General features: G+C 36.9%; 1 protein-coding gene across 12 annotated transcripts in view; it reads left to right on the forward strand.

Annotated features, from left to right (window-relative positions):
* Window positions 1–5,389: 5,389 nt before the first annotated feature.
* Slc8a1 (solute carrier family 8 member A1) overlaps window positions 5,390–26,551 on the forward strand; it is a 359,154-nt gene continuing 337,992 nt past the window's right edge. For all 12 annotated transcript variants that reach the window (XM_048416272.3, XM_048416273.3, XM_048416279.3 and 9 more), the window contains exon 1: window positions 5,390–5,543. The gene's annotated coding sequence lies outside the window, so the exon portion shown is untranslated. The remainder of the gene's footprint in view (window positions 5,544–26,551) is intronic.

A 26,551-nucleotide genomic window follows, 5' to 3' on the forward strand; every position in this document is an offset into this window, starting at 1 on the left:
ATATGAGCAAATTCCAAGAAAGTATCAATGTATTTAAGTTGACTCAAGGAAAAGAATCATCCAAGTAGACCTGTATTAGTAAAGAAATTGAATTGGCATTCAAAAAATTATCAATTTATAAGCTCTGAGGACCAGCGGTGTCACTGGTGAAACATAACAAACATTTAAGAAGAGTCAATATCAATACAAGGGAAAATAATGAAGCTGAGCCCCAGTCTTTCATCATGAAAAAAAAATCAACTAAAAACGAACAAAACAAAAATGGATCAAAGACTGAAATTTAAGAGATAAAACCATATAACTCTTTGAAAAAAACAAAGAAGCGAATATTCACAACCTTGAATTTGTCAATGAAGTCTTTAGATACAATTTTAAAAGAATGAGCAAAGGAAGAAAATAATAACCTTCATATCACAAAAATGAAAAACTTTAACTTTTGTTCTTCTAAAGACTCCATCAAGCAAGTTAAAAACAGCATAGCAGATGGGAAATTCTTTCCCAATCATGTATTTGATAAAGGTCTTCTGTCTGAATTGTTATGAGCACATACAGCTCTGAAATGAAAAAACAAAATAACTTTAAAATTATATAAGCATATTAAGAGGCATTTCTCTGAGGAAGACACACAAACAGACACCACATAAATAAGTTGCTCAACATTGCTAGTCATAAATGAACTGAAGATCAAAATTATAATGACAGATCCAGAAAGTTAGGCTGTGAGAATTGTCAGCAGGCTGGGACTAGAGCTGGTAGAATGCTGGCCTAGGATGCACAGAGCTCTGAGTTCAGTTCCTAGCACAGGACCATGATGGCGTCCATCTCCAACTCCAGCACTTAGGAGGTCTGGTCAGAAAAACTAGAGATTCAAGATCAAAGCTTGACTGGGATATAGGAGACCCTGACTCCAAAATCTATTATCCATGGAGGAAAAAAACTTCACATGTTCTAGTAGGATGCAAACTGGTGAGGCTGCTTTGGTGAAAAACCTGATGACTCTTCAAATAAATAAGCATAGAATTTATCATTAAGAAGTATCTTAGAATTTACACACACACACATATGTATTTATATCTGTATGAGAAATCTACAAAAATTGAAAATAAATAAATAATGATGGCTAGAATGGAGAAACAGGGAAGTGTAAAAAAATCTATAAAAGTTCATGATTGCTTTTATCTGTGAATATATGAAAAAAAGCAATTAAATTATACATCTTAACTCACTGAGTTGAATGGTATATGGATTATGTATCAATAAAGCCACTCTCTAAAATAAAAATCTGAATACTGAGGGAACTCAAGGAAGACAAAAATCAATCATTTTATTAACTATGGTGCTGAGGACAGACCAAGTAAACCTCAGAGGAAGTGAGTTCTGAGGCATGTCTTCAAAAGTAGGTGAGTGCCTAATCTTTTTATAGTTTTCATTAATATAGAATTATGTATATTATCTTTTTGCATACAGCCAAGACTTGAGCCCTGATGATGGTACAGTCTTCCTGGCCTTAGTCACTGATTTATAATACTGGTATGAACTAAATATAAAAAGAAATATACATAGGTAAATATATTACTCAAATTATGCTTCATAGTTATTAATTATAACTGCTTTAAAAATTGAAAGAAACTAGACATTTCACTGTGCATCTCTCTCAAAATTCTTTCAAATCTTTTTGCATCATTCGTTAAATCTTTCATGAATGATCCGTCTATATTCTTAGACAAATAAAGAAAATAATAATAGAATCACCAATTACTGTGTATCTGTAATATATTTAAAAATAATGTTTATTACTAATAAGTATAAAATACCATATTTTACATTAACAACTCGTATTGGGTATCCAAATAATCAGCACTAAATAACAGACAATGCCCTTGAGTAACTAAAAACCAAAGCGTATCTGCCTAAATCAGGACACTTTTGATATTTTAGGGTTCTGCTTTTCCTATATCCACTCAGAATATTTATCCACAAGGACAGCACACTATCTACAGTTTATATCACCTTACACAACAGGAAAACTGCCAAGTTAATGGTCGCTGGTTGATAATTAACTATTAATTATCCATTTTTCACTTAGTAGTGCATTTGATTCTACAATTAATGCGTACTAATATTTGGTTAGTATAGAAAAGATACTGATGGATGCTGGAGAAATACCGGTACATAACACAAATTTAATAGCTATAGTTTAATAAACAAAAGCAGCAAGTAAGTGGGGAGTTATTATGAGTCATTGAGAGTATTTGAGAGAAGTAAGGACTTCAGAGGAGACAATGAGTTGAGTCACAAGACTGTGGCTATGTTCTTGTGAAACTGGAGAGTGTATATGCATTTGAATGTCTCTCTCTCCGTGTATATGTGTCTGTGTGTGTGTGTGTATATATATATATATATATATATATATATATATATATATATACTTTAGACAGAAGATGCAATTCATTTTGTTGAAAAATAAGTCTCTAAAATCAGTACCATGAAGGAAACAGTCTACCCAGAGAACTTTCTCTTCTCTTATCCTCAAAGTAAAGCAAAAAGATGTTGATGCATTAAGTCATAACCTCCACAAGGGTCACAGGAAAATCTTTGTCCCTTTTTCCTGGAAACAATTTTATCTTTCTCATGAGGTATTTTCCAGTTAAGTAACCTGTAACGCATCCCTCAGAGTGGTGAATAAACCTGCCCGAGACTTCCCTTTCCCTAGAGTACTGTCTATCCAAGGCAAATCGGGAAACTGTCCCATTTTGCTGCAAACCTCACCAAGAACACGCCAATTCAATTTGGCAAGCTCAAAATGGCAAACACAATTTGGAATACACAAGCACCCCATACCTTGGATGCTCCTAACATCAGAGCAGAATTCCCAAGAGTTTTGAAGTTCAGCCAGTCAAAGCAAATGTCTGCAAATCCTCTCGATAGAAAGCAGGCACCCCATCGCTGTTATATTTAGCTGCAGAGTCACTGTTGGGCCTGTGTATCAATCATCTTGTAGAATAAATACCTACCACCTTACAATGCATTAAGATACAGCAACACATTAGTTTGTGGAATAAAGTCTGTCCTAAGGAAAACGACTGTTGTCTTGTCCGAGGTGGAAATAAAATTATAGTATGTAAACAGTGCCATAAGAGTAGTCAGAAAGCATTAGCTAGTGGACTGATGATTAGAGAACAACCCTTTCATCTGAGTCCCAGGGCTACTATCTAGAATGCAGGTTTTACATTAAGTCTAATGTCCTTTCTCACGGCGAGAAATGCTATCGTGGGCTTTGCTGCAGCTACTTGGTAATAGTAAGAAGAACTGAAGGGTCCTTGTTGTTTTATCCTGGCTTCTGCTCTACCTGTCTTTCCCTGGAAGCCTTTGTCCTTACATCTGTCCCACTTTGGTATAACTTCAGGCTTCAAGTTTGTTCTTCAAGGGGACAGTGAGTGGAGAAAGACAAAGCCTGGATCATTCCCCATTCGGTGGGGAAATGAAAACTTTCCTGGACTGTCACCCGTGTTTCTGTTGAAAGCTGTTTGGTTGAAGCACTGCTACTTGGTCATTCCTAGTTATAGAGAGTAATAAAATGAAGGATGTCACTTTGGTCTTAAGAAGTAGGAAAGGATGAAGGGAGATTAAGCATTAACAACTCCAGGATTAGGTATCCATGGACCACGCATAGCATTCAGCTCCATTAGGTTGTTGGGTTTTTTAATTAGACTACCTTAATTTTAGTTACAAATTATAATTTTGATAGACTAGATCTTGTTCATGGCAGACATAAAGAGTGTTACTAATTTTAAGAGACATAGTATTAACTATTACTGCTCACTGTTCTGAACTTGTTGCTTTTTTTAAAGAGAGTACTCAGCACTGAGGTTTTTCAAACTTTCTACTAATGCATCTATTTCATACTTTCTTTTAATACCTACTTTTGCATTCTAATTCTCTTCTTTTAATTATTTTGTTCTTGCTTTCAGGTTTGTTTGTCTTTAAGACAGGGTCTCTTATATCTCAGGCTCACTGTGTGGCTAAGAATGACCTTAAACTCCTGATCCCCTGCCTCCATTTCCCAAACTCCAGGACTGAATGAGGGCATCGCTATTACAGTTTGTCTTTTCAATTTATAATGGAAAATTTTAAACAAATACAAATTCTAAAACATATTTTTCAATATATGCCCCAGCATGTATCACCTGCAGTAATAACTATTTGATGATTCTGTTTCTTTCATTCCCACTTTTTCCAATGGGCTATTTTCAGAAAATTGATTTCCTTTTCAATGGCTATAATGTTATTCCTGTGTGCCTCCATTTTGTTATTACCTTCAAACAAGAGAATCTAAAAAAGTTTTAACACAACTAAAAAAAATACTAATAGAAAATCATTAATACATTCTATTTTCAGGATTTTGGCATCTTATAGGAGAGTAACAACAAATTGAAACAAAAAAGGAGAGGTCATAGAAGGAGTTTGAAGGAGAGGCAATGTAACTGAATTCCAAGCAAAGGAAAAGAATGAACTTGAGATCTTAGAAACAAGGGGGTATAACTCAACGTTTGAAAACAAAATCCAAAATGTAAAAATCTAAATTGCAAATAATCAAAGAATAAACAAAACTGGAAGGCTTAGTCTACATGCCACTAAAAGGACACTCCCTACTCTTCAGGACAAGGTTTATTCCCTGCTTAAGGATTAAGCCAGTTATAAATCACAGAAACTTTTATATTGACAATGAACAAGCTTAACAATTCTTATCCACTTAAGTGTATGTTTTTAAGAGCAAAAAAGCATTTTATAAATCTCATTTTCTCAATCAAGTGTTACCAGCTTAATAGGACTGCCACAATAGCCTAATACAACACTGTTTAAATAAGAACTTGTCAGAGAGATTTTGACAACTTTGACCTTCTGCTACCTTTTTCCTTTAAGGCGAGTCACTCAGAGGGTTAAGAATCTTTTCCAGTTGAAGAAATATCTCATATAGATCCATTAATTCATATGCAGTAGGGTGGAGGGCAATGTCCATTAGGACACTCACTCATTCATTCACTCAGTGTCTCTCGGGTCCCATTAGCATATTATTATTAAGCCTCTAAGAATGAAGAGTCTGGTAAGAAACCAGAGTTAAACAAGCTCACATCCTGCAAGTTTTGTGTGTGAATCAGGTGAAAATTGATTATATGCCAAAATCTGGAGAATAAGACTGCCAATCTAGAGTGTATTTGTAAGAGTGTGTAGTGGCAGGATTGTGGGTGGGAAACGGGCTGGCTGGAAGGATGTCTATATGTGTATTTTTATCACCCATGTGTTGGATGAGGCTGAGAGCTGCCAGATAGCTTTTCGACAGCTTGGAGTTACTGTTGGGAACAGGTCCATGTATGGAAGTGAAAGCCGAAAGGCACAGATAAGCTGGGAGCCAGCTATGCAGCCACGCTTAGAGACACTAAGGACAAGCATCCCAAGTCCTTTCTTTCTGGTCAATCTGGAGCAGTCATCAGAGCTGGTGGATTTTGCATACAGCCCATGCAGACAGAGAAGGCTTGACGAAGGTAGGTGCAAACCTTTTATGAATTTATAAACGAGATGATATGCTGTTATTCCCGCCTGAGCCCTTGATATTCTTGAGTGATGGTGTCAAAACTTTTGGAAAAAAAATATAGAGATTGAAATTTGGTTGAGGTTGATGACTGATGTATTTAACAATAGTCCTTCACCAGGAAGGACAGTTTACCTACCAATGGGATGTGACAACACAGATTGGCTAGCAAATTGAACCTCTTTTTTTTCCGGTCACTCACCATTCAGGCTTGTGTAAACATGGTTCTTCCTTGATTTTTCCAGCAAGTTTTGGAATGGGCTAAAACATCTCATGAGGCTCTGATACACTGTGTGGTTTAGGGTAGGGTAGGTGGGATGTGTCATTTTTCTTGCATGTTCTTTGGAAGCTAGCAAAAGCTCACGTGTGTGGCTAGCTCCTCTTAGATTCACAAGAGAAGGTTGGTAAAAAGATATTAATATTTTTAGCAGCTGAAGTCAGTTTTGCTGTTTCGTGGAAGCTCAGAGACTGATCACATCCTGTTCAAAGATTTTGTGGGTTTTTTTTTCTTTATAAACATGTCCTGTGTAAATTGAAGTAGCTAAAACTAGTTTTATGTCCTTGATTTTTCTGAGTACTTTTGGCAATTTTTTTCTTCTCTCTTTCTTTTTGAGGTCCAAAAACTTAAGGACTAGAAAGGAAATACCTCTATATATTATCATTATTTTTTCATTAGTTTTGTTTTGGAAATAGTGGGCTTCAAATCAGGAGTAAAAAATAGAAATAGGAAAGGCTTCAAATCAGGAGTAAAAAAAAAAAAAACCAAAGCATGGGCAGGAAGACAAGAGTAACAATACCAGTATCTATGAGACTCCTTTGTTTTCTGGAACACAGGTTAACCATCCAATCATTGCATTCTAAAATGACGTTTCAGATAATTACCAAATTGTAGTTACTAAATGAAGGTGTTCTATTAAAGTTAGGACTAGAGCAAAGTCTGTGTCTACAAAACACTCCTGAAAGTTAAGGGGGCAAAGTATGGGCTATACTTGAAAAAAAAAACAAAACATGTTTTTTGCCAAGATTAAACTAAAGTAATTCATACAAAGATTGATGAAATCAGACTTGGAATTTACCTTGTTAAGGGAAATGTGTGCATGATTAAAGTCAGATTTGAACTAACTCCCTCATTAGGTTTAGTTTTCAATTATGTGACATAACATGTTTGGAAAAAGGAGAAATATTTAGTGTGATTTTTTTCTTCTCTGATGATAATTATGACAAGGGAAATAATGAATAAATAAGTGTGGTTTACAATGCTGAGCATGGAGTTGTTCTCTGGATACATTAGATTTCTGGGGGGAAAGTTAGACAAACATAGCAGAAGTGTGCAAAGTACTTTCTAAGCTGTGTGTGCTCTGCTTCACTTAAACAAACAAAAAAGACAGAAAAGGGGAAGATACACTTCTGTTTCAATAACACAATACCATTACCATGATACTCACAAAACTAGAAGATGGATTTTACATTGAACTATTACTTAATCTACCCATTTACATTGGTAATATATTCAATTTATAACACAGTACAGTATATTTCTACTTCACTAAAAATGCTAATATTCTGAAAGAGAGAAAAGAGAGGAGAGAGAAAAAAGAAGAGTAGAGGAGGAGAGCAGAAAGGGGAGGGAGGGAAGAGGGAGGGGTAATGAGAGCGATTGTAAATTCTTTATTCTAAACTAACAGAGCAAAGCTGTCATAACTTTAGCTAAAGTGGAACAGGCCTAGAAAAGTACAAAAGAGTGACTCTAAACTACTTAATTAAACATTGCATACCAGCCGGCTTCACCAAAGCTAAGACACAGCAGGAGCATCCGCAGTTCTCACTATGTAAAATGTTCATAGAAAGGATACCACCAGGATTTGTGAGCAGATGCAACGCATACATGTCGTTGGCTACTTTTCTCTCATTTGCATACTGCCAAGTACATTTCAAATTTGTACTCCTCATGTGAAATGTCTACTCTTGGTTCTATGCGTTTCTTTTGTGCTTTTTGTTTGTTTTTCCCCTCTAACAAATAAATTCAATAAATTAATACAAGTAATATAAATAATGGCTGCTATTCTTATGTATAGTAGATTAACATTTATGGATAAAATTAATGACAGCAAAATTCTTATCCTACTTCTTTATGACTTCTTTTTAAAATATACATTATTATATATGGATTATTCTTTGAAGTTTCATACATTTGTAGCATTTAGGCTGGTCATCTCCACATGCAGCTACTTCCCTCCAACTTCACCTAAGGTGCCCAAGACATCTCCCCCTCAGGGTGATGCTCAACCCAAGAGAAAAATTCAGTTAGAGTACTCCGGTTGCCTATTTGCAAACTTGACTAGAGCTAAAGTCATCTAACAGGAACCTCAATTGAGAAAATATCTTCATCGGATTGTCTTTTGGCAACTCTGTAGTGCATTTTCTTGAGCAAGCGTGGGGGAACAAGTCAGTAAGCAGTGTTCCTCCATGACTTCTCAGTTCCTGACTCCAGGCTCCTACCTTGAGGTCTTACCCTGATTTCACTAAATGATGAAATGTGGCCTGAGAGGTTTAAGATGAAATAAATCCTTTATTCCTCAAGTTCTCTTTTTTATCACGCCGTTTCATCCCAGCAGTAGAAGCCCTAATTCAAAGAGGATAATAGAACACAGGTGACTCATGACTTCCTAAACTTGGAGACGTGACTATGCATGTAGAATATTGATTCTAAGATCTTGCTTTGGAAGAACTAAAATGTTCTGTGTGAGAATGGAATTGATTTAATGATGTAAGTTAGAGTAACCTGAAGTCTGAGGCCTGTTCATGGTGACTAAGTACAGAGAAATTTCAGCTTATGTTCAGAGAGCACACACACAGCTTTAATATTTCTGTCTCCATTTTAGAGCCACAGAGAGTACATTGTGCTCTCTTGTGATTTATTATGGTATAATGTTAGAAAGAGAAAGTGCTTCAGGAAGTTTGAAGGGAATAATATTCTTGTATATGAAAAGAGTTTGTAGGAGGAGAAGGGTAAGTACTTCCTTTTCTGGAAATATGAACAATTTGGTCCATAGGAAAGCTTATCCATTGGCTATTTTAAATAATAATAATAATAATAGTAATTATAATTATAAATAAAACCCCCCAAACAACTCTATTGGCTTAAGTGATTAGACTTGACACATTAGTTCCAGGCAGAACACCAAAAATCTCAAGAACATTAAAATAAATACAAAAAGCATAAGATTAGAGGAACAACCTACTGGGGATGAATTTGAAGACCAGAGACGTGTTTCTGCAGATCAATAAATGACAGTGGAAATTCCCTCGACTCCTGGGTCATAAGTGAGCTGCCCAGTGGTTAAAGTACATACTCTCTTGTGGACAGGTATTAGAAGAAAATTGTGCATCAGGACATTATTCAAGATATTGTTAAACTACACAAATAGTAAAAGGGAGACCAACTCAGGTAGCACTTACAATGATTAGTAAGAACTGTCTTTATTCCCCCACTTACTGCTCCTGACTGAATCCCAGTTCTCAACTCTGTCTGCACATTAGGGTCCTCAGAGGTGAGTCTCCACGGCCCCCTGATAAACTGAATGCCCTGCTGAGGACCAGACTAGGGTAGCTCAGTTTCTGAACCCACCCCAGAAAACTGCAGCATGTAGACAAGACTAAGAACCAGTTTCTCTTGCAATAAAAACATGATAGTCTAGTTCGTTGTAACAAGAGGAATGACATGTGTACAACTGAAGATTATAAAATAATAATAATAAAGGCTCGGGTTCCCAATAAATGTTTGAAAATCCCGATACTGGTGAGGTAGGGAGCTTGAGGACATTTCGGGCTACATAGTAATATACGAGAGAGGGAAGGAAGCATGGAGGCACAGACAGAGGGAGGGAGAAAAGATAACCGGTACAATCTTTGCTGATGAGAAGTTTCTGTTACACCTTCAGCAGATGTAAATAAAAGCTTTTCTATAAATGGAAATGATGAGGATATTTAAGACATTTCATATTCTTTAGCCCAAATCCTGTGTGAACTCTAGCCACAATTATTAAAAATATCAAACTACGCATATTGACGTTATGATTCTTAACTGTGACTGCTAAATGAAATTTCATTTCATTTAACAAACCTACACAAAGCCAACCTGAATGAGGATGTTACTTCTGATAGCAATAATTTTCAAAGCAGTGGGCAGATTCTCTTTAATGAAAGATTATGCCATTTTGCCTTTTATCTTTCTAATAGAGATCAAGAACTCTGGAGAGAGCATATGTATAATTGTATGCAGAAACTATATTAATATTAATTTATCACAAAACAAAATACATCAAGATGTATAAATATAAACCTCACTTTAGGGCTGTACGTGTAGCTTGGTGGGTAAAGGGATTATAAGCGTGGAAGTTGGAGTTCAGTCTCCAAAACCTGCTTTTAGCTTCGTGTCACAGTGCCCTGCATGTGTAATGCCAGTATTAAGGAGATGGGGACAGGAAGAGCACAGGGCAGGTCTGAGAAGGAACAGTTGTCAGAATACTGAGGGCTAAGGGTGCTTCATGTCCAATTGTGTGAGCTTCAGCCTGGCTCTTTAGCATGTTGGTGACTATGTAATATGAACAGTGAGTTCAGTCACTATGATTCTCTACTTTCTGTGAAATCACAACCATCGTTGAAGGACAGGATGGCAAAATACAAACAGTTTCTTACAATAACCCATTGGTTATGATATCATTTTTAGAAATTGTTTGGGCTTCTCCCAAGTCTCATTCTTTTTCTGATCACTCAATGTGCTGAGAGGAGAGTGGGTACATTTCTAGGAGTGTATAAACGACTTCCTTAAGTTTCTGAAAAGACTCATCACACTGGGATGATTTGTCTTATGACTCTGGTCAATAAGACAAGAAGATTCAACATAAAGAGCTTTGAATTCTCCTTCTACTCTGAAGCCTACCAAGGTGGGCCTGGACTCTACTGCTTCCAGCATCAAGATTAATCACAGATAACTATGTAATTATGAATGTTTTATTTTATTGGTTTTTATTTGTATGTGTATATTTGTTTTACCTATGTGTTTGGTTATGTATCATGTGTGCAGTACCCACAGAGGCCAGTTACCCTGTAAGAGCAAAATGTGTTCCTAACTACTGAGCTCTCTCCCCATAGTCTACGTGTATCACTATTAGAAAACATAAAAATAGTATAAAATAAAGTCATAGGTTTATGGCAAAGAATCCAAGAACAATCAGTTTCATAAATAATTTGATGAATGGTGTGTTTTGGGGAAAAATGAGACAGAAGGATCCAATGAAGTGTTACTAGGGATTATAACAATGACAAGAGACAATATCGTGACGTCAGTCTTTTTGTCTAGCAGAACCCAGCCTTTGAGAGACAGGATGCAGTCTTACAAGAAATAAAAGTATGTGACACTCGCAATAGCAAGTCATTGAATTTAACATCAAGAAGCATAATTTTATTGAACTATCTGTACATCCCAACTACTTTTACTCGTGCGTTATTCACACACATAAAATACATTCTGTGAATTGAAAGCATTTTCTGTGTTGAAAGCCTCAGTTCATGTTCAGACAAATTCATGTTTAAATGCCAGATATGCAGCTGGCAAAAATGTTGGGGATCAGCCACTAAAATCTATCTCAATAACTATTGAATCTTTATTATTTTCTGATGCCAATCCTCAGTAAATGGCAAGTACTCCTGACAAATACACTATGAGATAATCATTGTAGGTGGTGATGCCAATGCCACGATGATTAAATAATGTGACCAAAGTCATGTGGGAAACTAATAAGGCAGAATTGGAAACTTGTACTTAGCTTCTGTATTTCTTTGCGCAATATTTCTTTCTTAGCCATACAAAGTAAGAATAAATTAATTTAATGTGTGAAAAGTCGTCAGTAAGGACCATCAAGTGGGAAGAACAAAATGACGTTATTATTTAGGATTACATTTATTTAATTTCATATGTTTAATAACCTAATCATTTGAAATGCCTCTTGAAAGTGTCAGCTAATTAAGAAGATATATTAATTGCTCTTTGAAAATTAATGCTTTCAGATTGTCACATGGACATTCTTCAGAGGAGCCAAACCATTTCTTTGTGACTTCATTTCCATCCTTGCCACACCTGTCATATTGCTCACATTTGAGTGCATTGTAGGGGATTCTAATCACCCTTTCCATCACTCTTCAATGTCATAGAGCATGGGGATTTGGGCAAAAATGAGATAAGAATCTTTAAATGGAAGTATTGTAATTCTCCCATACGTGTTTAAATCCCATTTAAATTCTAATTCAAAAATCTAAAACCAAGAACAAGAAATCCACTTCATGTTCAACTTACATTTTAGATTACACTTATGAGCTAAGAACCTCTGGGAATTTAAAATAAAATATGCATCAATATTTTGAGCCATGGATTTGGTTTAATAAAAATCATGATGAAATGTATTTTAACTAATGCAGCAAAAAAATTGGCCAGGTTTTTTTCCTAGAAGAGTGTAATGAAAACTTATGTCTTTTCTCCTCCCAGTTTGTCATGCAGACGCAGAGGACAGAGGCCAGTCTACTTTCTAACACTCCTGTATTTCCTCACCACAGATTTGGGATCACTTGCTCTATTGTTTCCCCCAAAGACAGCTTTGCTATTGTTAACTTAAGTACTCTTTTACTTTGAGAGAAAGATATATTATGAAACCAACAGTAGAAATAGGAGACAGGAAATAATATAGACACAAATAACAGAATACTTTCAACCCCTAGGTGTCTATAGACCTGAATAAGCTTCATTTAAAAAAATCATCTGGAACTGGTACCAGATTAACAGTAAACAACAGAGTTATTAAAAAAAGATATAACTTTCTGAGCAATTACAAACATTGAAGGGTTGGTAGATTAAAAACACTGACTACACAGTCACAAGAACATAACTTCATGGAACCCGTGAAAAGTCAGGTACCTAGTTTGCATCTGTAATCTCAGTGTTACAAGGGAGAGATGGGAATGGAGGAAGAAAGAAGCCTTAGAATCCCCAGAAGTTCCTGCGCAAGTTGTCTGGAGAACACAGAAGTGAATACAGAAAGACCTGTCTTAAGCAAGATTCCCCTCCCAGTCATTCCCATGCTACCAATGTACTCAGGAGATCTTGTCTTTTTCTGTTTCCCATGTAGATTAGATCTATGTATATCTCTCTTAGTGTCCTCATTGTTATGATTTATGGGCTGATTTCCTTTACTTTATGTTTAAAAACCACTTATGAGTGAGTACATGTGATCATTGCCTTTCTGGGTCTGGGTTACCTCACTCAAAATGATGTTTTCTAGCTCCATCCATTTGCCTGCAAAATTCATGATGTCGTTAATTTTTTCTGCTGTGTAGTACTCCATTGTGTAAATGTACCACATTTTCCTTATCCATTCTTTGGTCAAGGGGTGTTTATATTGTTTCCAGGTTCTGGATATGACAAACAATACTGCTATGAACATAGTTGAAAACATGTCCTTGCGGCAATATTGAGTATCCTTTGGATATATATCCAAAAGTGATATTACTGGGTCTTGAGGAAGGTTGTTTCCTAATTTTCTGAGAAATCACCACACTAACATTCAAAGGGGCTGTACTATAACATCACCATAGAATACGTGGTTTGTATTATGAGTCTTAGAAAATACTTTGGTGCACACTGGGTTGTACTCTTGTGTGCAGGTCAGATGAACACTGTGATGCCAGGGGACTTAGGCTGGGGATGTAAACCCTATAGATGATTTCAAAATGAAGTTTCAAAGTGACTATAAGTTCAATAGAGCAGAGTTCATCTCTAGAATTATATTTCCTTTGCCTTCTTTGTCTATATTCAATGGCCTGGACCAAGTCAAAAAAAAAATACAGAATCTCATTAGGGATGCTAGGAAATGAGGCACTTTATTCTGAGAGTGAAATTTGGGGAATGCTTAGGGATACTACAAGCAACGCTGATGCCTTGTACTAAGATCTTGCTTTAGGGGAAATGGTAGAGCAGAGTGAAATAATAGGTGTTTTCTGTTTGCTTACTTTCTTTTCGCAACAGTATCGCTGTTGAAACATGGGTACACTGTCCATATGAGAGAGGCACATTCTTACTGTTAACCTTCACTCAAGCTCCACACGTGTGTTGGATGAGAGGGTACTGAGCACTGAAATTGCAGCTACATGTGAAATGGCAACCACAGAAGGATATAGTGAAGCTTGAGCCATGATGGATGTTCCTCTACCAATTAATGCACTTGAATTTGAAATATTCCTCTTCCTTCATGTATTCTCTTGTCTGGCTAGGAGCTATACTGGGAAATTTCTAGAAATGCTCAGCTTCTAAGAGTCTCTGACTCTATTACACCTTCTTTGCCAAAGTGAAGTAGATACCCTGCATCCATATTCATCAAAAGTGTGCACACATATGTCAAAAGCAAGTGTTTGCCAATCAAATTATCTAGGAGGCAATATGGTAACTTGCAATGTTATTTAAAAATATCAGTCTTCTAAAGTGAGCAAAAGTGTGTAGTATACCTAATTTTCTAATTTGTGTTGAAGAACTAAAATAGTATAAATGTTATACTTAGAGTATATTAATTTATCCTAATATATAAAGCATCTGAGTACTAAGGTAATTGATGTATGATAAACATAATTCAAGCAATATTCAAGCCAAAGAAAAAGGCAATCGATAATGTGGAGGATTTCAGAAGTATAAATGGGAAGTTATCTTAAACAGGGAAGCCAGAAGAAATAAAATTTAACTGGAAAACTAAATTAAATGAGGAAACAAATGATATGACTATTTGAATTTATTTCCAGAAAAAAAAGTGAGAAACAGAGAATGTGAAAGTGCAGAGGGAGGAATACATCTGTGGTCCACTCAGGACCAGGTAGGGGCTCAGTGAGGCGGAATGTGAAGTAGAAGTGACCTAAAGGTAACACCAGAGCAGCAGCCATCATGGACTTTACAGAATCCATCTGGTGTTCATGCTGAGGATGTTAGGTGATCCCTGGAGGGTTATTAGCTGAGAAATGAAAGGATATAATTTGCATCTTAAAAATCGTGAGGCCAGTAAGAGTACTAGAGTGCAAAAGGCAAGACGAAAATAGATAAATACGCACAGTATGGGCATCTATGTAGTTGCTCATGAGAATAAAGAGGCTTCTTTTTAAATAAAGTATATAATTTATTGGTTTTTGGATATTACGCAGTTGAATAGAGAGTTTTTGAGAGCAAAAGGGGAGTATTTCTAATAAGGTATTGACATCAGTGAGCTGGGAATGTCCCAGGCAAGTCGGAACATATGTTTTCCTTGACTAAAAAGTACAAATGTGTGTTGAGTGGGTGTTTAAAGAACAGTAGCTAATAAAAATAACTTTAAACTCTTCCACCAAATACTGTATTTTCAAATATTAATCACTTGAATAAATAATTTTATGAAAGTACAAAATAGTAATAATAATAGTAAATTGATTCTTTATTGAGTGAATTTTTAGGTATTTTACATAATTAATTTGCTTTACTATTATCTGCCTTAGTGTTCTTTACTTCAATTCATGTTTCCCTAAGTAATATTTATATTTTTTTTATTTTTTGAGCCTTATGTGAAACTGGACATGAGAAAGTTGATGACTCTGATGTCTGAACCAGAAATTTTACTTAACTTGTTGGGCAGATAATTCTGTGGTATGGAGAATTCCAAACTATATATTTTTTAATTAATTGACAAATAAATATAGTAAATTGTGTGTTCAATATGGGTATAATGTGATTTTTGAGTTATATGCATAGATAAATAAGACAGTGAAAACATGATAGGTAGATAGATAATAGATAGATGATAGATAGATAGATAGATAGATAGATAGATAGATAGATAGATAGATAGATAGATAGAAGATAGACAGATATAAATGGATAAGTAGGTAGGTAGGTAGGCAGGCAGGCAGGCAGACAGACAGACAGATGACAGATAGACAAGATAGATAGATAGATAGATAGATAGATAGATAGATAGATAGATAGATAGATGATAGATGACAGATAGATAAAAGATAGATAGATAGATAGATAGATAGATAGATAGATAGATAGATAGATAGATAGATAGATGGATGGATGGATGGATGGATGGATGGATGGATGGATGGATGGATGGATGGATAGATAGATAGATAGATAGATAGATAGATAGATAGATAGATAGATAGACAGATAAAAGATATTGATGGATATAGATAAATAAAATTTCATCCAATGAGAAACTCTAATACACTGATTCAATAACTATAAAAGTCCCCAGTCTTTCATGATCTTGGGATGGGAAGAAGACATTTCTCATTTCCCATGAACATCTAATGCCTGTTCTTCGTGGAAGTCTCTTAGACTTCAACTTATGCCTGTGCCATCTTCAAAGTAAGGGTTTCTTGATTCTCTATCCTCGAAGGAAGATCAGAGTTAAAAGTAGTGGACCAGAAAATCAATTTTGAAATGGTCGTTGGCACAGAATTTAAACAAGGGCACAGAAAACTAAAATATGAAGACAATGTTTTCCTTCTCAAAAAGAAGTAAGGTCCAAGAATTGGTCAAACAACCAAGCAAAGGGTTGTACTTGGATACAGGATATGTATGGTTTGCAACTGGCTCTCCCCAGACTATGGGGAGAGTATGCCGAGAAGGCCTGCCATCAGAACACTTGAAGACTCTCACCAACTTGTAGATACTGACTTAACAATGACATATTCATTTTTAAAAATTGCATAAAGGTCATTAATGTGATAATACTGTTCTTGCTAGTATTATCTGAAAGTTTGTGAGAAGGATGGATCCTACGTACACTCAATTTCCTGTAACTACTGCTTACACAGAAAGCTGACTTTCACAGGAAGTCCCATATGTCAGACACTTGTATTAATGATCTACATATATTGACTGATCAAATACTGATGACAGTGGTAAGAACTGGATTCTACTGTTTGTCCCCATTCTCAGAAGAGGAAAAGGAAACAAGACGGGCTAACTGTGCAAATCTGTCTGAAACCGTATAGACAATTAATGCTAGAAGTGGATAAATCACACGCCAAAGTCAATGTTGTTATCCACTCCACTATGAGAAAAGCCATTAAGAAATTAAATGAGCAAGACAATTTTTAAATCTAGTATCTCTATTTATGTTCCCTTTGACTCCTGTGTGAACTTTACCCTCCAGCTTGTGATAAAAAACAGCAAGTTTTTCTTTCTCTCAGATATTCTTTGTGGCCCCATGTCTTCTGTAAATGCAAATTTCTACTTACATTAATGTTGGAAAATATTACTTTGAACATATTTCCATGGTGTTTTTTATCATTTCTTTGGTTTGTACACTGAGGGAGTTGTAGCTACAACTATACAGAAAAATACTCTATGAGTAAGTCTAAGACTGGTTTTATGTAGATCATTTATTAACCAGAAACTAGATCAATTTGAAGTCCTTTCCTTGTATTAATTCATCCACCCAAATCTTAACTCCATCCTTCCAGAATGTCTTTACAACTTATTATCATCATTCTTTTTATGGTTATATATTAATTATTGTAATAGAATATGCATAGATATTCTGCCTCGAGCCTGTCAACTCTCAACCATTGTCCACAGCATTCCTAAAATGACCTTGCTAATGCTCAATTTTGATCAAGCCCTCCAACAAGTTTATTAAGTCAGCACCACAGCCCTTGAAAATGTAGTAATGCCAAATATTATCAATTCCTAGTTACAGACCTAAGTGTATTTCTCTCTAAAGCTCTATAACCATCCTCTGTTCTAGCTACAATAAAGTACTTACAGACCACTAAACTAGTGAGAGTGGATCAAATATCTGTCTTCTTACATAGTCAATACGCTCTTTGTGAAGGAGCTTATATACTTGCCTTTTCTGCTTGTGCTTTGAAAGTCATTACAAAAACCATTCTGTCTGTGATATCCAACTTCTTATTCAGTTCTAATTTAGATTCACCCTTTGTGCTCCCACTGCACCTGGAAGCCATCTCTGTAACCATGTTTGGTGTTATCAACATATATTTTTGCTGCCTTTCCATTAGATGCCAAGTTCATTGAGAGTATATTCTTATTTAGCTCATCTTATTTCACGCAAGCCTTGGTCACCAGTTCCTGTCTGTCACAAAGCAAATATTGATGAAGATTAAATTTTTGATGCTTGATTTGTTGACTTGGTTTTATACTAACCTGTAGAGAATCCCCAAATGACTGCCTAAGAGTCATTCTGAAGAAAAGTTACAGAAGTCATGAGCTGAAGAAAAGTTACAGAAGTCGACATGTTGAAGTGATTAGGGGAGGGGAAGCACACAAGTCCTCAGCTCTACACAAAGAACTATAGGCATCTAAGGAATGCCAGACTGGAAGAAACTGTCTTCCCCAGGGAAAAGTACATCAATTAGTTCTCCAGTACCAAATGGCTAGCCCTGGGAATATACATATGAGTAACACTGTATAGACTGAGCTGGTTGTAATTATATATTTATGAATATGTACATATATGTATGTAACAACAATTAATAAAAAGAAGGGTATACATTTGGAAAAGAGCAATGATGATTATCTGAGCGGGTTTGGAGGAAATAAAGGAAAGGGGGAATGTCATATTTGAATGATAAACTCAAAAATAAAAGAAGTAATAAAGTAATAAATATACCAATTTAGAGCTGTATCTTAGTTCACGCTCAATTTTATGATTGTTCAAATGTAATCACCCCTATTGTCCACCACTATAAGAACAGTCATTTTGTATTATTGTTATCTGAGTCATAAGACACTGTGGGAGGAATACAGGTCTTAGTACCAGAGGGAGGCACATACAAGCTCTAGTACATCTGCTTACAATGTAAAAGGTCAACAAATGGAGTGATTTGAAATTCTTTCTATGACAGAAAGAAAACCTAACACTCAGAACAGAGCATCTCATATTAAATATGCAAAACACCAAAGGAAAGGGTCCAAGCTCAGGATGGACTCTCAGAGAAATTTTTTCTTTACCCTTCGCCAATTATGCCTCCTTATTTTCTAATCAGATGACAGTGAGTAGGACAATTTATGCAAAAATGATAAGCAGTATCAGGAACAAAGGGTGGCTGTGGGTGTAAGAAGGAATCACAGATGGGTCTGAAGTGGGCTCAAACTTGTCATGTACAATGAGAGACGTTTACAAAGTTTCCTACTCTATCTCACTTTTGACTTGAAATTTGTATTGTCTCTTGGAAAACTAGTCTTGTCCAGTTTTTGGAGGGGTCATTAAAGTTTGTATCAAATGATACTAGTGTATATTTTCAGTAACTGACAGAACCTGAAAAGGAGAGAAAGCACACACAGATAAACTCGGTCTTACCCCAACCTTGAATTTCTAGAAGCAATAATGTTTGGAAAAGAAATTCTTGGTGGTGTTTTTTAAGTGGTTAAACTAAATAAATAGGTCACAAAACCAAATAACTCAAAGTCACAAATCTAGGAAAAGGGCAAGCAGTAATAGGGCATAGCTGACAAGTACAGTTGGAGAGAAAACAGCAATCAAAATACATTAGCTAAACATATTAAACTGTCAAATACCAAAATTAATGGCAAAACATTTTCCAGGAGGTTATGGGGATGAGACAAAGGAAATCCATTTCAAAATCTAACATAGCTACCAACAGGTTGTCTCTTAATGTACATAATAGGGAGAAATATTCTTTAATTTGTGTGGAGGAAAATCTTGGGTCTAGCCTTGATTTACCTACTATCAAATTCTGTAATCTTGATAAATTTACATTTTTGATCCAAGTATTTTTTTTTACTCTAAACTAAGAGCTTGAATTTCATGGTTTCCTAATACATTTCCAACTTGTAAGTTTGTGTATGCTAGAAACTCAGGTACAAGAGCTTGGGAAATGGCTCAATGATTAAGAGAAGTTACAACTCTATCAAGGGAATGGAGTTCAGTTCCTAGAACACAGGTTTGGGCTCACAGATACTTGCAATACATCTTCAATTGATCTGATGCTCATTCTGAATATCTTTGGCACCTGCACACATGAACACACATATATATGCACACATGAACATGTGCACACACATATAAAGTGCAATTTTTTTCAAAAGAACGTAAATAATTAAGAAATATTATGCTTTTTACATAAAAAGAACTTTTTGGTGCTATTTTTTAATGTTTATTTATTTATTTATTAAAAATTTCCACCTCCTCCCATTTTCCCATTTCTCTCCCACTCCCCCCACTCCGTCTCCCCCTTGCTCTTCAGTCCTAAGAGAAGTCAGGGTGCCCTGCCCTGTGGAAAGTCCAAGCCCCCACCCCCAACCAGGTCTAGCAAGGTGTGCATCCAAACAGACTAGCCTCCGAAAAAGCCAGTACATGCATTAGAATCAAAATCCGGTGTCATTATCATTGGCTTCTCAGTCCATCCTCATTGTCAGCCACATTCAGAGAGTCCGATTTTTTCATGGATATAAATTCAGCAAGAAGTACAGTATATGGCAGAATTTCCCAGTTAAAGTTTCAGAAAATATTGCCTATCAATTATTTGTTATTCCTGATTGGTATGTATCTTTATATGGATCTGGTACAGTGTGTGTGTGTGTGTGTGTGTGTGTGTGTGTGTGTGTGTGTGTATACATTTCTCTAAAATGTCATCTCTGCCCACATGCCCCAACTAGAAACTATCTAGAGCTTCATTGTGCCTTATTATTTCTGTCTGTTGTCATAAATGTAATTAATTGCTTGAGTTGAAAAATCTCAGGCAAGTTGACATTTGAAGTTACCACTTCTAGTTTTATGCTTAGGCATCTCTGATTACCTACACAGAGATATGAATCCACTGCTCCTTCTCACTCCCATCTCAAACTATTACCCTGTTATATTCAAATTTGTTTCTTCAGGATATGCACAGCATTTTAAATGTATGTGAATCATTAAGCATCTAAAGGACATCCATCCTGGCTCTCAAAACTTATTAGAATGCTCAGTTACTCAGTGAGTTGCAATCAGTCTTGAATATATTAATGTATTTATATTTATAGAGAGAAACATGGTGTATGCATTCTAGATTTAGGCAAACAAACAATTAGAGCATATGAAATTAGGACTAAATGATCTGAAGACTGCATAACCAAATTGTTCTGTGCTTATTACCATCTGAAGGAATAGAGCTCAATTTAAAATTCCCATCTTCATTGCAAGGTTAAAACAATAACAAATACCGATCTCTCTGTACTCCACTGAGTCCTATGCCTTCAAGTCAAACACATTACATCTGCCCTCATAAACCTGTGAGTGCATGTTTCAAGCGACTGGCATTGCTATGGCAATGCATATTTTCCTTGACTGTAAATCACGCACCCATGCAATTTCACCAGGCTCTTGGGAGAAGAAAGTTTCACATAGCTGTCATCAAAATTCTCATGAGAATTTCTAGACAGTTGAAGGAACAAACCATGCATGTGTGTGTGCGTGCGTGTGTGTGTGTGTGTGTGTGTGTGTGTGTGTGTGTGTTTAGCACAGACTTTATGACACCATTTAAAAATGTTTGGAGGGTATTTTCATGTGAGGATGATAGCCTCCCTCCGTTCATGGTGGCTCTAAAGTCTGAGGAGTGGGTTTTCAATAGACTGACATCATGAGGGCTCCTTGGGGATTCAGAAGACTTTTAATGGCTCAAGTTCAGGGCTTGTTGCTATGGGAGAATTCTTCCAACGAACCTTCTGTTCCTTTTACATAGTCCAAGAAACCCTACGGAAAGTTGTCAAGAACTGTTTAAAGGATCACGATCCAGCTCAAACTTTGAGCCTATATTCTGAGACTGAGTCAAGTGAGAGAGGGGAGGGTGCCTGCTCTTTGAACTTTATGCTTCCTGCCTGCCCTCTGGCCTCCACCACAATACTCTTAGCCCCATGGAAAACCAAAGATCTGTCTAGCATCCCATCCAAACAATATGCCACGGTATTTGTACTCAGGTATAAGAAATAAAAGCTTCTCTGATATCTTCAGAGTTGTGACCAATGTTAGAGAAGGAAGAAGAAACCTTGACATTCAAAGAGCACAGACACACAATCCTGGGGAGAAAACTGCACTGTACTTTCATCCGGTGCTGTGAAGTCTCAGTTTCTTATTCTAACCTACTCTATGTGGCATGCTCACCTTAAAGCAAATGTGTTCACTTTTTGATTTGCAAGACTCGAGTCATCGTCTTCAAGCACAAAGCGTTTTCTGGTTGATTATTTCCTGGTCTTACTGATAATGAAAGTGAACAGACAGAAAACATTAGAATCATGCTTCTCTTGTAAATTCCCAACAATGTGTCAACTTGCATAGGCTTGTATTGTTCTCTAAGCCCCAGTTTCCTGCCTATGACTCTATGACCTTCCAGAGGTCCATACAACACTTGCCCGAGACAATGCTTACTCCATACCCAATGCTGTTTCTGTCACTCCACAAATACCAGTAATTATTATAGCATGTTAGCATAACCACAATAACTGCTCTGTGAGGTCAGCTTCCAAACCCAACAGTGTATTCTTTCTGGCAAGCCCATCATCGCTGACAGCAATGTAGGCACCCACTGGAGACAGATGGATGTCACCAAGCATCTGTGTCTTTCTCAACTCTCACTGAATACACCATGAGTGGAGGCCTAGGGACTTAGAATTTCTGCAACACTGCATGATCTGGGGAAGCCTGACAATACAGTAAAGCAAATTGTGCATAGAAGTAGGGTGGCACAGGAAGGACCTTAGATGAGCTTTCAAGGAGGGATGCTTTGGGTAGGAAGTAGAAAATTTTGAATTAAATTAATAGCTCAGAGCAAGTAGTTTTTTATGAATTAAGTTAATAGCTCAGAGCGTGTAGGTTTTATGAATTAAATTAATAGCCCAGATCAAGTAGTTTTCTTCTTCTTTTTCTCTCCCATGACTTCGGTTATATTACTTTAAAACACGTGCATACACACACAGAGCTGGTTTTGATCAAAAGTGCCTTGTCATGTATGACTTTCCTTTTGACAGTTAAAAGGGAACAGGCTCATTCCACTTTCTGGAGAAACAACGAACAGTGATCTTGTGAACCAGCATTGCAATCTTGTTTTAAGGGCATCTGCACAGCTATAAAATCAGAGGCCAAATGGGCTGCATTAAGGGACCCAGATGTCCAAAATCCCATGCCATGGCACGTCCTTGGGATTTTACTCACCCTCATCAGCTCCCTTAGTACATGTGTGGAAGGAGGGAGGAAGGTTTATGCATGAAAACTAAATTTTCATTCTTTCATTATCTTTTCTTGTCGTCTACTAAAGGTGTCCTCCTTTTGGCAATAAGAAAGGGAGGAGAGGCACTTCATCATATCATAAGTCACACATAGACAACAAAGACCTTTAGTTTTCTGGTTTTCCACCCTCCAACCGCTCTTGTTTCTAAAGAAGCACTCTTATGTGAATGTTCATTCCTTTCTAAAAGTTAATGTCAAACCTAGCCGTAGATATGCAGTCAGCTGGCTTTAAACTGTTTAACCTCGCTTGTCATTATTTTTATAAATTCTCTTTCCGTAGGATTAGCTGAATTGTTTTTTCCATAATGTCCTATAGCAGATTAAGATGGTGTTATCAATCAATTATCAGCGTATTTACTGGACCTTGAAAAGGTACTTAGGCGGGAGCCCTGCTCTGGGGAGCAGCAAGAGGAGAACTGGTCTGGGTCAAGAAGCACATGGAACGGGGGAGAAAGGAGGGAAGGAAAGGAGGGAAGGGAGGAGGAAAATATGAGGAAACAGAATGTTTAAGAAGGAGAAGGACAGAGAGAGAGAGAAAGAGAGAGAGAGAGAGAGAGAGAGAGAGAGAGAGAGAGAGAGAGAGAGAAATGAAAGAGATAGTTTGATTGAGGGTGCTATTAAAGGGTTAGTATGAAACATGGCACTAGGGAAATTCCCAGGAATCCTTAAGGATAACCCCTACTAAGACTCTAAGCAACAGTGGAGAAGATGCCTAAACTGGCCGTCCCCTGTAATCAGACTGGTGACTACCTTAATTGTCATTGCAAAACCTTCATCCAGTAACTGATGGAAGCAGATGCAGAGATCCATAGCGAAGCACTGGGATGAGCTACTTGAGACCAGTCCAAAAGAGGGAAGAGTGATAATACGAGCAAAGGGCTCAGGACCATGATGGTGATACCCACAGAAACAACTCCCTGAGCTACTGAGAGCTCACTGACTCTGGACTGATAGCCAGGGAAGCTGCATAGGACCAAACTAGGCCCCTTCACTTTGAGGCTTGGGCAGCCTGTGGGGCCACTGGCGGTGGGACGAAGATTTATCCCTAGCACTTGAACTGGCATCTTGGAGCACATTCTCTTTGAAGACATACCTTGCTCAGCCTAAATATTGGGGGAGGACCTTGGTCTTGCCTCAAGGTGAAGTGTCAGATTTTGATGACTCCCCATGGAGCCTTGCCCTTTCTGAGGAGTGGATTGGAAAATGGGCCAAGGAAGGATGGGGCGGGAGGCAAGGAGGGAGTGGGAATGGGGATAGTTATGTAAATGAAAAAATATTTTATTAAAAACTTCTTAACAAAAAATAAATAAAATAAAAGAAGCACTGCACAGCCTTCTTTAGTTTGTCCTTCTCCCTGGAGTACAAGCAGACATTCAGGTAGTGAGAGTTGGGGTTTTCAGGAAGCACCTCCAGACAGGTTCTGGTTCCCTCTTTCAGCACACATCTAGCATGTTTACCTGTGCCATGCCTACATACCCACTTTTCTTCTCCAACACTGTGGGAGGAGTTGATTTCTAAGTTAAGCCTTAAGGAATCATTTTTTAAAAAGGTAACTCAGAACATGGAGACCAACTAAACTCAATTTAATTGGAGAAGTGGGGAGAAGCCTATGTTCTCTTCTGCTGTCCTCTATAGATAGTGCAATTTCAAGGACAAACTAGGACAAATGTGTGCATTGATAACCTAAAATATTTTAGGTGTCAAATATAAAGGAGTAAGTTTCAACCAACAACAAATGATCGTGTTTGTATTTTCTTTGTTATGAGTCATGCAACACTTGATACTCCACCATGTTTCCTATGCAAACTACATGTTAATTGTGTCACATCACAGAAAAATTAAGTAAATATTTAATAATACTGGATCTATATGTACCACCTCTCAAAAGGCAGTCAGGCAACTGCCATCGAATTAGGAATGTTATATAAAATAGATCAGAAAGATACTAACACAGGATCTCATTCATAATGAGTCTTTGGAATGTATTTTCCAAGCTCTGATCTTTTATTGCTGCTGTTATTGTTAATTTTTACTAATTGATGCTCTTCCGAGCATTTATTGAAAATGGGACAATTTCAAAAATCAAAAGTATAGCCGCATAAATGTAAAGGCATTATGGAGTTTAAGAATAATTTATTAGAAAAGGGGACATCTACAGTGTCTAAAGTTAGCTAGAGAACATATTCTAAAAACATGATTAGCTGCATTGAACTACTGTAATTAGATTCCATGAGAGGAGGAGAAGGAAAGGAGACCATAAAATTAAAATAAAACTTTCCCCCTAAAAAATAAAATAAAAAAACCCATATCCCTGGCAGCTAACCCTGATAACTACCTTCATTCACTGTGGGTTGTACTTAAGTCATGATGGGGAAACAAATCCAAGCGTGTTGTAGATGGACAAGCTTGATTATCTGAACCAAAAATGGGAACATTAAATAAACATCGCAGCCCTCACTAATAACATTGTGACTTTGCTGTCAAGTGTAGAGTCTCTGCCCTATCCTCCATGAAGAAGAAGAGGAAGAAGAAGAAGAAGAAGAAGAAGAAGAAGAAGAAGAAGAAGAAGAAGAAGAAGAAGAAGAAGAAGAAGAAGAAGAAGAAGAAGAAGAAAAGATGGGGAGGGAAGGAGAGAAGGAGAGGGACAAGGGAGAGGAGGGGAAGGAAGGGGAGGAGGCTGAAAACTTCTGTAAATCTTATGTTTTAGTAAAATATTTTTTGTTATTCTAAAAAAAGAAAAGAAAAAGGGACATGTTTCATGTTAGAACCATGTTTTAGAAGACATGGTCTGACCAAGTAAACATTCAGATCTAGGGGAAGGCAGAAGGAGTTGATAATTCAGACAGGATCTCAGAGTATTAATAATTTTTCACAGTGAACACATTTCTAGCAGAAATTATTTTAATTTATTGATCACTTATTTATAAGCCTTTAGCATAACTAATTATTGCCATCAACCTTCCATCGTGGAGGTGGAACAGGAAAATGTGGAGAGCATGCGTGGGTCAATACAAAGCAATGGTTAGTGGGCTCACCATCACTGATTCTGGGAAGAAAAATGAAATGGCGAGATAGAAGTGTGCATCTGAATATTGTCAGGGTATTCATTTCTCCTGTGCCATTGGGTGCAATCAAATAAAGAACGGTCTTGTTTTCTATCACCCCCTGTGGTTTTGGGATAAACTGCGGGTGAGTTAATATTGAATCCAGGAATCCTTACCAAGTTCATAGGAGGCAAATTTTCCACATTCAGAGAACTAAATTGGCCACCTGGGGAAAACTATGACAACTTTGTGCGTCACACTTTAGGAGTTAATAAAAAAAAGAAAAGAAAAGAAAGAAAGAAACGTCCAGTTAAACAAACTATCTTAGACAAGCACAGGTGACTGATGGGAGCAGGAACAGTCAAGGTCTAAACTCACTTAGAGCATGAAAGAGCCTCCCTTCAAAGACAGAGAGCCCATTACTGCAAAGCTGTGATTTTCTTTCAAGAGTTCTTCTGTGGGAGACCTAAGAGTGTGGAATAGTTCAGGAGAGCAAGAATTTCCTACCAATTTGACAGACAGTGGAAGGTTAGCCTCTCCTGCCAAGACATGAATATCTGTAGCATGATTAGAAGTCTATAAATAGTCGCAGACTA

The sequence above is a fragment of the Myodes glareolus genome, chromosome 6 (genome assembly GCF_982192425.1).
Source record: "Myodes glareolus chromosome 6, mMyoGla1.1, whole genome shotgun sequence".
In the NCBI taxonomy this organism is placed as follows: domain Eukaryota; kingdom Metazoa; phylum Chordata; class Mammalia; order Rodentia; family Cricetidae; genus Myodes; species Myodes glareolus.